The sequence below is a fragment of the Martes martes genome (genome assembly GCF_963455335.1).
Source record: "Martes martes genome assembly, chromosome: 2".
In the NCBI taxonomy this organism is placed as follows: Eukaryota; Metazoa; Chordata; class Mammalia; order Carnivora; family Mustelidae; genus Martes; species Martes martes.
The window spans coordinates 71,880,133-71,895,881 of record NC_137889.1 but is presented as its reverse complement, the minus strand read 5'-3'; the positions used below and the strand labels follow the sequence as shown (position 1 = coordinate 71,895,881).

General features: G+C 35.7%; 1 pseudogene across 1 annotated transcript; it reads right to left on the bottom strand.

Annotated features, from left to right (window-relative positions):
• Positions 1 to 897: 897 nt before the first annotated feature.
• LOC308338614 (peptidyl-prolyl cis-trans isomerase A-like) lies at positions 898 to 1,393 on the bottom strand (annotated as a pseudogene). Its single transcript has one exon. The product of its transcript is annotated as a peptidyl-prolyl cis-trans isomerase A-like (transcript).
• Between the last annotated feature and the right edge of the window lie 14,356 nt (positions 1,394 to 15,749).

Here is a 15,749-nt window from a genome sequence, read left to right as displayed (position 1 = left end):
CTCTGGCCTGAATGTGATGAATTTTAACCAGGTGTGCTTTAGTCTTCTTGTGAAATAAGACCTGAGAGGAACTCCCTCAGAACGGAAGCACTCTGGTCAAGAGATGTGTGCTGGTCTTCTGGGGAGAGGCCTCACTGGGACTGAAGCAAGCTTGACTGAGAAAAGCAGTCACACCACCGTGCAACAGGGTGGGGCTTGATGTAAGCAAGTTAGGCAGCCGATGTTCATGCTGTGCTGCATCTGCCTAGTGTCTCTGTGTTTACGGTGACAAGTTTGGGGGTAGAAATGGTGTCAAGAAGCCTCACTGTGAATGTTGCCTCTCAGGGTCATGCTTAGAGAAGAATTAATAATTTCCCACTCTGTGCCCCAGGCATTTATTCAGAATGCTGCATCCATGATGTCTTCCCCTGGAGTTGTTTGCCTGCCTTCTGTCCAGGACCAAGTAAGTGCCCTCTGGACTCTATCCCAGTCATACTTGTAGACTTTTAAAACTCTAGGCTTTAGGGACAAGGTGTGGGCAGGGGTTTGTGCTGGTCATTTGGGTAAGGGGCCTGCCATGCTGGGACTGAGGCAAGCTTGACTGAGTCACATTCATTTTTAAATGGTAGTTATACTGTGCAGGAATTTATAGTTTGGCACATTTTTTTTCTCCTTTCAGCACTTTAAAGATGTTCTTCCACTATTCTTTTTGTTGTTGTTTAGTTTTTATTTCATAATTATAATCTTGACTCTTCAATCCAGCAAGACTTAGAAGGAATAAGGAAAATATGGAAGCCACAGAACTGCAGTGAGAGCACAAAAATTATAGGATATTTCAAGCAGATGGGCATAAAGAGGTGCCTTCCTGGACTACAGAAAGAGTGGTCTAGTAGTTAAGATAAAACACAGTCAAATTTATTAGATTTGTCCACAGTCAGCAATGGTGATTTTCTTGCTGGTCTTACCATTTCTGGACCCAAGGCACTCCATGGTTTCCACAATATTCATGCCCTCTTTCACCATGCCAAAGACCACATGCTTGCCATCCAACTACTCAGTCTTGGCAGTGCAGATAAAAAAGTGGGAACACTCTGTGTTGGGTTCATCTTTTGCTATGACAAGATGCCAGGATTTGTATGCTTTGGGTGAAATTCTCATCATCAAATTTCTCCCCACAGATGGACTTCTTGCCAGTACCATCAAGGCATGTGAAGTCATCACCCTTGCACTTAAATCCCAGAATAATCCTGTGAAATCAGGAACATTTATAGTCAAATCCTTTCTTCCCAGTGCCAATAGCAGGAAAGTTTTCTGATGTCTTTGGAAATTTGTCTGCAAACAGTTCAAAGGAGATGCAACACAGGGGCTCACCATCCAAGGCTATGTCAAACACAGAGGGGTTGACCATGGCTGGGCAGCATGATGGCTCTGAAGTAGCAGCCAATAATAATTCCACTATTATTTGGGTCAAATTATTTTTAATGAGATAGCTGTGTATATTTTTTTCCTAACTATATTGTGTTTCTTTTCTCTTTGGTTGTTTTTATAATAAAATTTAAATTTCATTATCCCTGGATTTCAGAAAACTTATTAAAATGTTTCTTGCTGTGGTCATATATGTGATTATTCTACATGAGATTCACTGAGCTTTTCTTTTTCTTTCTTCTTTCTTTTTTTTTTTTTAATATGTGGATTAATGGCATCTATCAAATTTGGAAACATTATTCCTTGAAATCATTTTCTGTTCCTCTCTCCTCTTTTCCTAGAACTGCAGTTCAGCATATGCTATGCTATATGATAATGCTTTACAAGTAACTAATAGGGTTCATTTTCTTTGTTTTTTTTTTAATCTTTATACTTTGACCTAAATAGTCCTTTAAGTTCTCCCTGCCTCCATTTTTTTCCTCCAATATTTTACATTATTTTATGCTCTCCTAGGGAATTCTGCATCTCAGCTATTACATTTTTCATCTGGAAAAAATTCCTTTTGTTCTTTTCTATGAATGCCATTTCTCTCCTAATTATGTTCTTTTTTCCTCTGTGTCCTTAAACATATTTATTATACATACAATAAATATTTTAAGTCTTGTCTCAAATCCCATGATCTCTATTATTTCTAGGTCTTTTTCTGTTAACTGATTTTCTTCCTTGATTGTGGGTCACATTAGAAACTTTCCATATGTCTAGTAATTTTGTATTGGATGCTTGACTTTGCATGCTTAATTCAGAATCCTATTTGGCTGAAAGAAATGCAAATAATTCCCAGCTCTGTGTGAGCACTAGGGATTATTCAATTTATAGTTCCTTGAGAGTTGTCTTGCTTGGATTCCTGGAGTCACACATTGTGTAGGTATAGATCAGTAAATAGCCTAAGACTCAATAGGATTCTTCTGCTGATTTCTTGAGTTCTTTTTACTTTATACTTACCTCACTATATTATTCTGTCCTGCAAATTTCAGCTGCCTCAGACTCTAACAACTCCTGTCTTTTTCTCCCCATCTTGAAAAATGGCCAGTTCTGCTTATATTCTTCCTTCTTGTACTGTGGTCTAAAAAGTACATCTAGTTAAGAAGTACAGTGAAATTTTAGTTCTCATATCATTTATACTTTCTCTCAAGGTTTGCAGTCAGTGTTTCCTGTTGTGCCAATGACTGGACAGAGATGTTTCATATATTTTATCTAGCTTTTTTAGCAGACAATAAGGTCTGGCCCAGAAATTTACATGGACAGAAACAGAACTCAAGCATGGCATGGTTTTTAATTACAAATTTTATCTGTCTGTTATCCTAACTTACCATCAAATAAAAGTGGTTACTCATATATTAACTGCCTCTCCCATCTGACTCTGTGAGGCATCATTCTAATAACAACAGATAGTTGTATTTGTAGCAACAGAGAAGCACTTATAATCTCTGGTTTCCAAACTTCTTATTTCTGGTATGTAAGTACCTTGCAGATTATTCTTATTATTTCCATCATATCCTTCATAAATTAAACCCAACTAACAGTTAAAATTACTGAATCCACAATCATGTAAACTTTGTTCCTAAGGCTTTTTTTTTTCAAACAGGTATAATAACCCCAACCTCATACATTTATGAAAAAAAAAAAGACGTAAAATATGCCAAATTTAAATATTCTTTTAGGTGCAATATAAGGAATCATTAGGAACAACAAAACAGTAAAAAAGACAGTAGACTGGGATCTTTAAAAAAAAATAGGCAAAGTTCTTATGTCACAGGAAGTAATAAATCCCCTATAATACAATATAATAAATCATTCATGTCCCAGCTATTGCCATAAAATATCTTAATATCAAAGATAAATAGCAAATAATATAGAACAGGGATCTAAAAATGCATTTAAAAGCATCTCAACAATGATTTTCATATGAATTTATGGAATGAATTTATGCAAGACACAAAGGATACTAAGATGCTCTTTATTAAAGAAAAATTAGAGTCATGATAATTACTAAAGGGTATCCTTGGAAGGAAATTGGGTATTGCTATACCAATAGGATGCAGTGATGACAATTCTAATTTTGCCACTAACAGCTTTTATTTGTCTCAGGAAAAAAAACTAAATATGAAGTTTTAATGTTCAAGCAAATTTGTGGCAAACAGAAAGACTGCAGAATACCTCATAAGGAACATCTTTCCAATGTTGACAACACAGGTAATTTTTCATGCATATTTTATTTTTAAAATAGATTCTTAGAATACTGACACTATTGTGCTTTTCATTAGTTGAATATGTATTTTAAAAATGAGAGGGAGTTGAAGTTATTCACATTTTAAAGGCCATCTTCATTAGCAAACATTTATGACAAATGTTGAAATATTTTGTCTTCACTTGTACATATCTCCATAAGGACTCACAATCTGGCAACAGTTTCATTAAACATCTAAGATTACTTTGTCAGTTTGCATTTAAAAGCAAAAACTTATGGGGCACCTGGGTGGCTCAGTGGGTTAAAGCCTCTGCCTTCGGCTCAGGTCATGATCCCAGGGTCCTGGGATCGAGCCCCGCATCGGGTTCTCTGCTCAGCAGGGAGCCTGCTTCCTCCTCTCTCTCTGCCTGCCTCTTCATCTGCTTGTGATCTCTCTCTGTCAAATAAATAAATAAAATCCTAAAAAAAAAAAAAAAAATTTAAAAGCAAAAACTTATTAAAAAAAATAGCCAAAACATGTGTTCAGGCACATAATCTGTGCTATTGTTAAGAAAAGAAACTCAAATATGAGTTACAGCAAAGTGCAGAGAGAGAGAAAGAAAAAGTCAATATTAAAAAATAAAATTTTCCTAGCACAAACATTTTTTAGTACATCCTATCTATCTCCAGATTAGTAATGGAATACTTACAGTAGGCAGGACTGGGGAAGCAGTTAACTTTTAGTGAACTGAAATACTGAGTCATAAAAATAAGCTTTCTAAGACTAAGAAAAACAGTTGAGGGGTGCCTAGGTGGTTCAGTCATTAAGTGTCTGCCTTCTGCTCAGGTCATGATCATAGAGTCCTGGGATCAAGCCTAGCATCAGGCTATCTGCTCAGCAGGAAGCCTGCTTCTCCCTCTCACTTTCCCAGCTTGTGTTCCCTCTCTCGCTGTTTCTCTCTGTCAAATAAATAAGTCAAAAAATAAGAAAAAAGAAAAACAATTGAATGTATTAATGTGCAAGCTATCTTGAAACTTGAAATTGATGGACTTTGGTCAATTTAAAAAATAAATTATTAAATTCAATTTAAAGTTGACTTTAATTTAAATAATTAGAACTCAATATTGCTAAAGCCTCTTATGATTTGATTTTCAAGTACAATATGATAAAAAATTGTGTGTCATGCTAGTGCATGAACAATAATCCAGAAAGGTGAACCTAAGCAAAGGCAAATATCGGTAGAGGGTAACTCTATCTATCCATGCAATAGCACCTGTAGTAGTTCAGAATTTCACTTTGCAGAGTCCAAGAAGAGTAGTAAAGAGAAAAGAGACTACTCCTTATTTCTAGTTTTGAGAGGACTGGAGGAATAATTTTGCAAACTCTTGCAAGTCATAAATTTAGTTTTCTTAACTACAAAGCAAAAAGTGTTCATCTAATCTAATTTTTAGGATCCTTTCTAACTCTAAAAATTCCATTACATTTTAAAATGAAGGAAAAATGGACAGAATCAATGGAAAGTCCAGCAATTAGTCCTAAAAAAAAATAAAATAATTTCAAATTCTTTCTTTCAGTAGAAAACTTAAAATTTTGTCCAATTACACCAAATATTACATATACTTGTACAAAGTGTTATATTAGCTATTGCTTTGTTTCAAGTAAAATTTAGGTGTTAAGGATAGAATTAAAAATAGTAGTTGAGATCATAAATAATTTATAACCTTAACATTCCCTTTCATCTACGTTACTAACTAACCTATGTTTATTACCAGGTGAAATTACTTCTTGGCTTTACCTTTCTAATTAAAATTTTTAAATTATGGCAAAGATATTTTATTTCTACATTATTTCACAGAATTAAAAATAATAGTGTATGGTCACAAATTCACTTATTCAGGGCAAATATCAATAAATCTAGAAGAAAATTAAAAGTTCCTTTATCCTTGAGAACAGTCTGAACAGAAGTTGAAGCTGAATATATAAACCACTATAACCTCTAATCAGTTTGAATGAGGCTCACTAAATTATATAGCTGAAAATGTTATAAAGAAGGAGTTAGGGGCGCCTGGGTGGCTCAGTGGGTTAAAGCCTCTGCCTTTGGCTCAGGTCATGATCCCAGGGTGCTGGGATCAAGCCCTGCATCGGGCTCTCTGCTCAACAGGGAGCCTGCTTCCTCCTCTCTCTCTGCCTGCCTCTCTGCCTACTTGTGATCTCTGCCTGTCAAATAAATAAATAAAAATCTTAAAAAAAAAAAAAGAAGAAGGAGTTAAAATGACATTTTTAAACATTTCTGTAGTAGTCCCATCTGTGCACTTATTGAAGCACTTCCAGCATCAAGGAACTTATTTCTTTATAATAAAAATTGTCAGTGCTGAGTTCAACACCCAAAGAACAAATAACCTCATCAAGAAATGGGCAGAAGACATGAACAGACACTTCTCCAAAGAAGACATACAAATGGCCAACAGACACATGAAAAAGTGCTCACCATCACTCAGCATCAGGGAAATACAAATCAAAACCACAGTAAGATACCAACTCACACAGTCAGAATGGCTAAAATTAACAAGTCCAGAAATGACAGACGTTGGAGAAGATGAGGAGAAAGGGGAACCCTCCTACACTGTTGGTGGGAATGCAGACTGGTTCAGCCACTCTGGAAAACAGCATGGAGGTTCCCCAGAAAGTTGAATACTGGGTATTTAGCTCAAGGAAACAAATGCTGTGATCCGAGGGGACACTTGCACCCTAAAGTTTAAAGCAGCAATGTCCACAATAGTAGTCACACTATGCAAAGAGTCCAGATGTCCATTGACAGATGAATGGGTAAAGGAGATTTATATATATATTCCATATATATGGAATATATATGAAGTAAACACACACACACATACACACACACACACACACAATGGAATACTACTCAGCCATCAAAAAATGAAATCTTGCTATTTATAATGATGTGGATAGAACTAGAGGGTATTATGCTAAGCAAAATAAGTCACTCAGACTTTTATTTTAGAGAGAGAGTGTGTGTGTGTGAGAGGTGGAAGAGGCGGCTGAGAGAGAGAGAGAGAGAGAGACTCTCAAGCAGACTCATGTTGAGTGCAGAGCCTGACTTGCAGCTTGATCCCAGGACCCTGAGATCACAACCTGAGCTGAAATCAAGAGTCAGATGCTTAACTGACTGAGCCATCCAGGCTCTCCAAGAAACAAAATTTTAATTATAGAGAACAAATTGATGATTACCACATGGGACATGGGTGAGGTGTTGGGTGAAATATGTGATGGGGATTAAGGAGTGCACTTGCTGTGATGAGCATAGGGTGTTGTATGGAAGTGTTGAATCATTATATTATATACCAGAAACTAATATTACACTGTATGTTAAATAACTGGAATTTAAATAAAAAATTAAAGTAAAACAGACACATAGGTCAATGGAACAGAACAGAGAGCCCCAGAAAAAACCCATACATATATGCTAATTAATTTGTGACAAAGGAGCCAAGAGTATACAATGGTGAAAGGACAGTCTCTTCAGTAAATAGTGTTAGAAATACTGGACAGCCACATACAAAAGAATGAAACTGAACTACTACCTTATACCATGCACAAAAATTAATAATTAAGTACTTGACTGCAAAACCTGAAACTATAAAACTCCTAGAAGAAAATACAAGGGTAAGCTCCTTTATATTGGTCTTGGCAATGATTTTTGGATTTGGCAACAAAGCCAGGAAATGAAAGCAAAAATACACAAGTGAGACAACATGAAACTAAAATGCTCCTGCATGGCACAGAAAACCATAAACAAAATGAAAACGTAACCTACAAAGGAGATAAAATGGGTGCTCAGGCTTTGGCATTGAGTAGTGAGGTGGGGAGAAGGCTGAGATGGCAAGGCATTAGGGAAACTATCAATGAAAGCCAAAAGGACCTCAGGGAGAGTGTTAGCAAAAACCTTAAACAACCTTTATAAGGACACAAGTAAGGGCTTAAAGGACAGTGATGAAACTAGTATTGGAACCTGGAAGAAAGGTAACTCTTCTTATGTGGTGACACAACGTTTAGAAAAACTATTTCCCATAGTAATGTAGAAAATACAAAATATGTTAATGAACTTGATAATATGGTTGAGATTTCCAGGCAAAATGTTTAGGGTATCACCAGGTTTTGTTGGTGGTTGTTTTTTTTTTTTTTTTTCCCAATCTATAATGAAATGGGAGAGGAGAGATAAATGAAATAATGACTAGGGTTTTTTTAGTGGAATTATGGGAAAATATAAAGGATCTGAACAGTGTTTTCAGCCAGGAAAAAGTTCTTGAATTAAAAAATGCATTTGAGCACAGATTAAATTTGGGGTGAGGCTGTAAAATTCTTACTAAGAACTCAGAAAGATCTAAGGTAGTATCATAGACCATAGACCATAAGGTAGCATTATAGACCATTTAAAACTGACAAAGGTTTGTTTAGGGTCTTAAAGGAATGCCAGATCTACTCCATTAAACAATTGAGCTTAAAAAAAAAAAAAAATTAAGGGTATTACACCACAATATACTCACAGGAAATCGAGTAAGGTGGACTTATCTCAAAAGGACTGTCAATATACTTTTTGCCTAAATTCATGGATGATAAATTGATATCCATATTTTTTTGATATCCATAATTTTTTAATCCCATACTATTTTACAGGAATTGAGTCAAATTATACTGAAAGAGAGAGAAACAGTACAAAATTAAAAAAAAAATACTCTTGAATCCCTGGGTTTGTTTGGGTTTGGTTTTTTTTTTTTTTTTTTTTCTAGCAGGTAGTAGGCTGAGAAACTCAATTGCACACACAAGTCATTCATTACAAAGAAAGGATAATTAAAGGAGTAGGTCAAAATTCCAATAGACACAAATGAGAGCTACAGAAAACAGCTCTCTGTAAGGAAGACTGAGCTCTAACCAAAGAATTGAGAACTGTCCCTGACTTGACTTCACAATTACTGTGGACCAATAGCTGTTTTGTACCTCCTATTTTTCTGAGTTTTGAAAAGTACATACTATTTTATCCTATGTCTATCCTTCTGTTGTATGTTTGGTGTGGGCAGATAACATGCCTCTTTAGTTTATGAGTCTTCAGATTTAATATCAAGAGGAGTATTCAAAGAGCTATACCTAAGATAATATATCTAAGGAGACTTATACAAGCCTAGATGTGATATAAATAATATTTTGGAACTCAAGCCTGAGCCTGATGCAGTGAAAGAAAAAATTCTTGTGTTTTGCTAGGAAGAAGAACATGTATTTGACATGTGGTAGGGATGCAAACTGTGATGGCCAGCCAGCAGACTACAGATTTATTTTCCAAGGAGGGGTGCAACAATATTATTCATCTAATATACTCTTCTAGAAACTTGTCATTATTTCATCTGAGTAGGTGTATAATTCCCTTTGTGAATCTGGGCAGGATTAAGACTCAATTGTAACCAATAGAATGTGGCAGAAATGTGTGACTTCTGAGGCTGGGTCAATAGATAGTCTAATTACACTTAAAGACACTAGACAACACAAAGAGGCCACAGACAGTCTGGTCAACAGCCCCAGTTAAGGTCACAGTCAACACCAAGTCACTTACAGAACATGTGTGTGAAGGAAGGTGCAAATTATTCTAGACCCAGTCATTGAGTCACCCCAGTATTCAAGGTTTCCCAATTAGAGATTTAGAAACCAAGGAACATTTCCACTGTGTCCTGTCTGAATTTTTGACCCACAGAGTCTATAAAATTAATAAAATGGAATTATATGCCACTGTTGTTTGGGTATTGTTTTTAAAGTCTGCAACACTAGCTGGAACAGTATGTTAACTTTCTATTAGAAATAAGGATAATTAACATAAAATAGAATACTAAACAGAAACAAATGAACCACACAACATTTCAAATAAATACAGTTACTACACTTAAAGGGGTAAAAAGAACAAACTTGGAGAGGAGCAACACAGTGGAGGAGTAGGAGACCTACATTTTGTCTGGTCCCAGAAACTCAGCTAGATAGATATCAAACCATTCTGAACACCTACAAACTCAACAGGAGATCGAAGAGAAGAATAGCAGCAATTCTAGGATCAGAGACCATTTTCTGGAAGATAGGACATGCCAATGGGATACATGAAAAGATAGACCGCAGGGGAAGGTGCCGGCTCCCAGCAAGATGTAGAGCAGTGGAGCACAAAATTGGAAATTTTAGAAGTCTGCTTCACTGAGGTTCGTCACTCCAGATGCTAAGCAGGGGGTGAAGCTCTCACAGGGACAATGTAGTCTCAGGACCCTTGGGGTCACAGAAAGACCAGGAGTGCCTAAGCACAACAGAGCTCCCGGGTATTGGAGCAAGGAAGCTGGCAGCAGAGAGAGAGCCAAAGAGTGGGCTCTCAGCTCAGAATTGCCAAAACTGTGATCCACAGCAGTCGGGCCACTGCTCAAGCAGGGACCCAACAAGCTGCAGATCTAGAGAGACTCACCTTCCTCTCCTGGGAGGAGAGGTGTGGGAGCGTGCTGCAGGAATTGGCTGGGTTTGGAGATTCCAAACAGGATTCTGCACCAGAGATAGAAATGCTGGGTCACAGGCCCGGTGAGCACAGAGTACAACCAGAGACCAGAGAGATAGGAGGGATGGACTGCTTTTCTCTGAGTGTGCACTGAGGAGTGGGGCCCTGAACTCTCAGCTCCTATGGGTTCCGAGATTGGGAGGCCGCCATCTTCATTCCCGTCCTCCAAAGCTGTAGGGAAAGCATTCAGAGAACAAAAGCTACTGAGAGCAAAACCAACCCAGCAGATTGCTTAGCCTGGCCGCTGGCAAAGGCTGTGAAATTCTGCTTCAGGCAAAGACATTTGAGAATCACTGCAACAGGCCTCTCCCCCAGAAGATCAGCAAGAACATCCAACCAAGACCAAGTTTAACAATCAATGAGAACTGCAGAACTCCAGTGCTATGGAAATAAAGCTCATAGAATTCATGGCTTTCTTCCCATGATTCTTTAGTTTTTCAAAGTTAAATCTTTTAAATTTATTTTTTTCTATTTTTTTTTAATTTTTCCTCTTTCCTATATTAACCAACACCTTATCTTATAATACCTTTTTAAAAATCTTTTAATTTTCATTTTTGTAGTCATATTCTATCCCTCCATTGTATTTAACCTTATTTTTTCTATACATATAAGTTCTTCTTTCTTGGAAATTTTGGGATTCAGTTTCTTCTAACAGACCAAAATACACCCAAAATCTAGTGTATAACTTAGTTCTAGTCTCTGGCCTGATTATATTCTCCACATTCTCTCCTCCTTTTTTCTTTCTTTTAATTTTTTTTTCATTTTTCAACCAACTTCTTATCAATTCTTTTTTAAAAATCTTTTAATTTCATCTTTACAGTCATATTCCATTCCTTCATCATGTTTACCCTTATTTTTTGGTATATATATATATACACATATATAAGTTTTTCTTTATTTAAAATTTTGGGAGACAGTTTCTTCTAACAGAGCAAAATATACCCAAAATCAAGTGTGTGGCTCTGTTCTATTCACTAGCTTAATCATATATATATATAGATAGATATAGATATAGATATAATTCCCCCCCCCCATTTCTTCTCCCCTGGTTTTGGGTCTCTTCTGATTTGGTTAGTGTATATGTTTCTGAAGTCATTGTTTACCCTTTTAGCATTTTGTTCTCTCATTCATCTATTCTTCTCTGAACAAATGACAAGGCAGAAAAACTCAGCTAAAAGAAAAAAAAAAAACAAAACAAAAAAAGAACAAGAGGCAGTACCAACTGCTAGGGACCTAACCAATACAGACATTAGTAAGATATCAGAACTAGAGTTCAGAATGACAATTTTAAAAGATGTTAGCTGGGCTTCAAAAAGCATAGAAGATACTAGAGAATCCCTTTCTGGAGAGATAAAAGAACTAAAATCTAACCAAGTTGAAATAAAAAAAGCTATTAATGAAGTGCAATCAAAAAATGGAGGCTCTTATGGTTAGCATAAATGAGGCATAAGAGAGAATTAGTGATAGAGAAGACCAAAGGATGGAGAATAAAGACACTGCAAAAAAGAGAGATAAACAACTACTGGACTAAGAGGGGAGAATTCGAAAGATAAGTGATATCATAAGATGAAACATTAGAATAATTGGGACCCCAGAAGAAAGAGAAAGAGAGAGGGGGGCAGAAGATATATTGAAACAAATTATAGCAGAGAATTTCCCTAATTTGGGGAAGGGAAGAAAATTATCATACGATTTCACTGATATGAGGAATCTGAGAAACAGGACAGTGGATCATAGGGTAAGGGAAGGAAAAATGAAACAAGATGAAACCATAGGGGTAGACAAACCATAAGAGACTCTAAATCTCAGGAAACAAAGTGAGGGTTGCTGGAGGGAAGGGAGTGGTTGGGATGGGGTGATTGGGTGCTGGACACTGGAGAGTGTACATGCTTGGTGAGTGCTGTGAATTGTGAAATACTGATGAATCATAGACCTGTAGCCCTGAAATAATACATTATATGTTAATTTTTTAAAAAGAGAGAGAGAAAAAACTCAAGTAACATAACTTGCCCAAAGTCAAAACATAGCCAAAAAGAAGTACTGACCTTTATTTAGTATCTTTTTCACAGTGTGGGCTAACATTTCTGAACTACTTTGCATTTCTATAAGATTAATCAAATGATTAATATATTGGATGACAGAGGCAATTTTTCACTGTTAGAGAAAGAAGTTACAAATACAGAAAATGTGGAAACTAATTATCAATCATGAAGTGTTACATTGGAATTAAAAGTATCACTGTGGAATCATTTTTTAATATAAGGAAAGATGGATAGAAAGATAGATGATAGATAAAAGTTTTATATGTACAATATTGGTATATAGAAGGAGGAGGAGGAGGGAGGGAAAAGGGGAAGGGAAGAGGGAGGAAGAGGAAGATAGATGATAGATCTAGACAGATGGATATAGATAGATGATAGATTAGATAGATAAATGATAGATAATAGAGAGATAAATGGTTTCCTAAGCCTGTCTGCTAAGAAAGCCTAAAAGCAATGAAACCTTAGTGTCATGGGTATAGAGCTTGTCTCCTAAAAACAATTTTCTAGTCAAAAGAACCAAATGTCTTTGGAGAAATCTAAGTAGAGCAAGTACAAGATAAGATGATTCTTAATTATTTAATTACTTTATAAAGTAATGTAATTACTTACAATATTATTATTTATAATTACTTTATGAATTAAAGTAAAGGTGTTCTCAAAAAATGATGGGATAGGGGCACCTGGGTGGCTCAGTGAGTTAATCCTCTGCCTTTGGCTGAGGTCATGATCCCAGGGTCCTGGGATCGAGCCCCACATTGGGCTCTCTGCTCAGCGGGGAGCCTGCTTCCCCCTCTCTCTGCCTGCCTCTCTGCCTACTTGTGACCTCTCTCTCTCTGTGTCAAATAAATAAATAAAATCTTTAAAAAGAAAAAGGATGGAATATTGTCCAAAGGATACAGAAATCAGCTTCAAGGGGCTCCTACTGGCCAAATCTGAGACAACTGAAGCATTGAAGTACATAAAATGTGAGTAAAATAATCTGGAGTCCATATTGATATAAATAAATGACAATGTTTATTTAAAAAGGAAGGGTTGGGGGACACCTGGGTGGCTCAGTCGGTTAAGTTGCTGCCTTTGGCTCAGGTCGTGATCCCAGGGTCCTGGGATGGAGTCCCACATAGGGCTCCCTGCCGAACAGGGAGCCTGCTTCTCTCTCCGCCTCTGCCTGCTTGTGTGCTCTCTCTCTCTCTGACAAATAAATAAATAAATAAATAAATAAAATCTTTAGGGAAAAAATAAAAAAATAAAAAGGAAGGGTTGGGGAGCTCTTCCTTACTATGTGGAATTTCAACTTATAAATGTAGAACAAATCACGGAGTTAGAAAATGAGTTTGGCCACACGGTAATTATTTCAGGGAAGAATCATCAATGAAGGCTAAACCTAAAGGATAAATGTTTCTATGAGGAATAAGCTATTTACACAGTTTTAGATTCATGTCCCCACAAATTACTTATTGATTAAAATGGGAACAATAATAACTTGGCAGTGAAGAAATCCAGCAAAAACTACCAAGTAACCTAATTTAACATCACAAGTAATGGGACAAACTGAAACCATGCACCTCCTGACATGCAGTGTATAGGAAATAGTATCACAGGATCTTGTATTCCTAATAAAAATGCTTAACTTCGGTATAATCATGAAAAAACTTCAGACACACATATGCCAAAAAGTATTTAGAAAATAAACTGGCCTGTGTCTTCAAAATGTCAAGGTCCTAAAACACAAAGAAAATCTTAAGAACTTTTCTCAGGTTAAAGGAGACTAAAAAGACATTACAATTGAAACCAATGTATATTTTACTAAATCCTGGGTTAAAAACAAGAACAGCCATAAATGGCCTTAATGAGACAATTGGCAACATTCTAATATAAGCTACAGATTAAATAATATCATTGTATAATATTAAATTTCCTGATTTAGATACCTGTATTATGGTTCTGAAAGAAAAGTTTTCTTTGTCCTTAGGTAATACTGAGTAAAATATTTAAGGATAAAGTACATATTTAATGCCTGTAATTTGCCCTCAAATGACTCAATATTTTACTCCCAATTTATTTACACTCTACCCAAGTGACACAAATTTACACTCTGTTTACTCAAATGACACAATGTGCTTATATGTGTGGAGAAGTAGAAATAGAGAAGTGGAGAGAACAAAGATCATGAAAGAGAAAATGAAGAAAGAATGACAGTGAGCAAGAGTGAACAGACGAAAAGTAAATAAAGAGAATGTTAACAAATTGTCTAGCTGAGCAAGGGTTATTGGGATTTCTTTGTACTGTTCTTATCACTTTTCTATAAGTTTGAAATTATAAAATAAAATCATCCCTCAATTAAAAAAAAAAAGTATCAGTGACAACCTGAAATGTTCAGGCCAGTCAGACCAAACACATTGCCAACTCGAAAGAACAGAATTTTCTATGTATGCTTAATTATTATAAGACAATTACCTTTACCCTCACATCTAAACTATGATAATCATAAGCTTATAGTCTCAAAAATTCTGTTTTACTATAGAAGTCACCTTAAGACTAAGTAATCAGTTTAAAACTAAAGTATACAGGGTGCCTGGGTGGCTCAGTGGGTTAAGCCGCTGCCTTCAGCTCAGGTCATGATCTCAGGGTCCTGGGATTGAGTCCCACATCAGGCTCTCTGCTCAGCAGGGAGTCTGCTTCCTTCTCTCTCTCTGCCTGCATCTCTGCCTACTTGTGATCTCTGTCAAATAAATAAATAAAATCTTTTAAAAAAAATACTAAAGTATACAACAAAAGATGTGCCTTTTTTAAAAAATATTCTATGTAACTTCTTAAATTACTAGAAGAAACTTGTCCATATTATAAATGTAATCATGTTAACAAAACATTATTTATGATCATTGATATACTGCAAGAGCATAAATTCTAATTCACAAAGCACATGTTATTATACAGTTTTTCATTTTCTCTAATAATTTAAGTGCCAGTGGTTAATTTTATGTATTCAATTATCTAAGTCCCTTTGAAATACAATATTGACAGTGAAGTGTTGAAAATTGATAATTAAACATTGCATCATTCAGAAATAAAAGAATGTGAGAACTACAGAATATAAATTTTATAACATACTTCTAAGTAAGACAATCAAACTAATTGGTATTGTCTTATTAAAGATGAATATTGGGATAATTTATTACAGAAACAAGGAACATGAGCAGAAACACTGACAAAGTATAATGAGAAATTAATATTATGACATGAAATTTATATTAGCTAGATAGCATACTTAATGTTTTATTTAATGATGATGACTTTCACTAGAATTTAAAAATAGTTATAATCATTTTACAGATATTATACAAAATAATTTCTGAAACAAAATACTTTTAATAATAAAATTTGTATTTCTTATTTCTTTTTTTTAAAGATTTTATATATTTATTTGACAGATAGAAATCACAAGTAGGCAGAGAGGCAGGCAGAGAGAGAGAGGAGGAAGCAGGC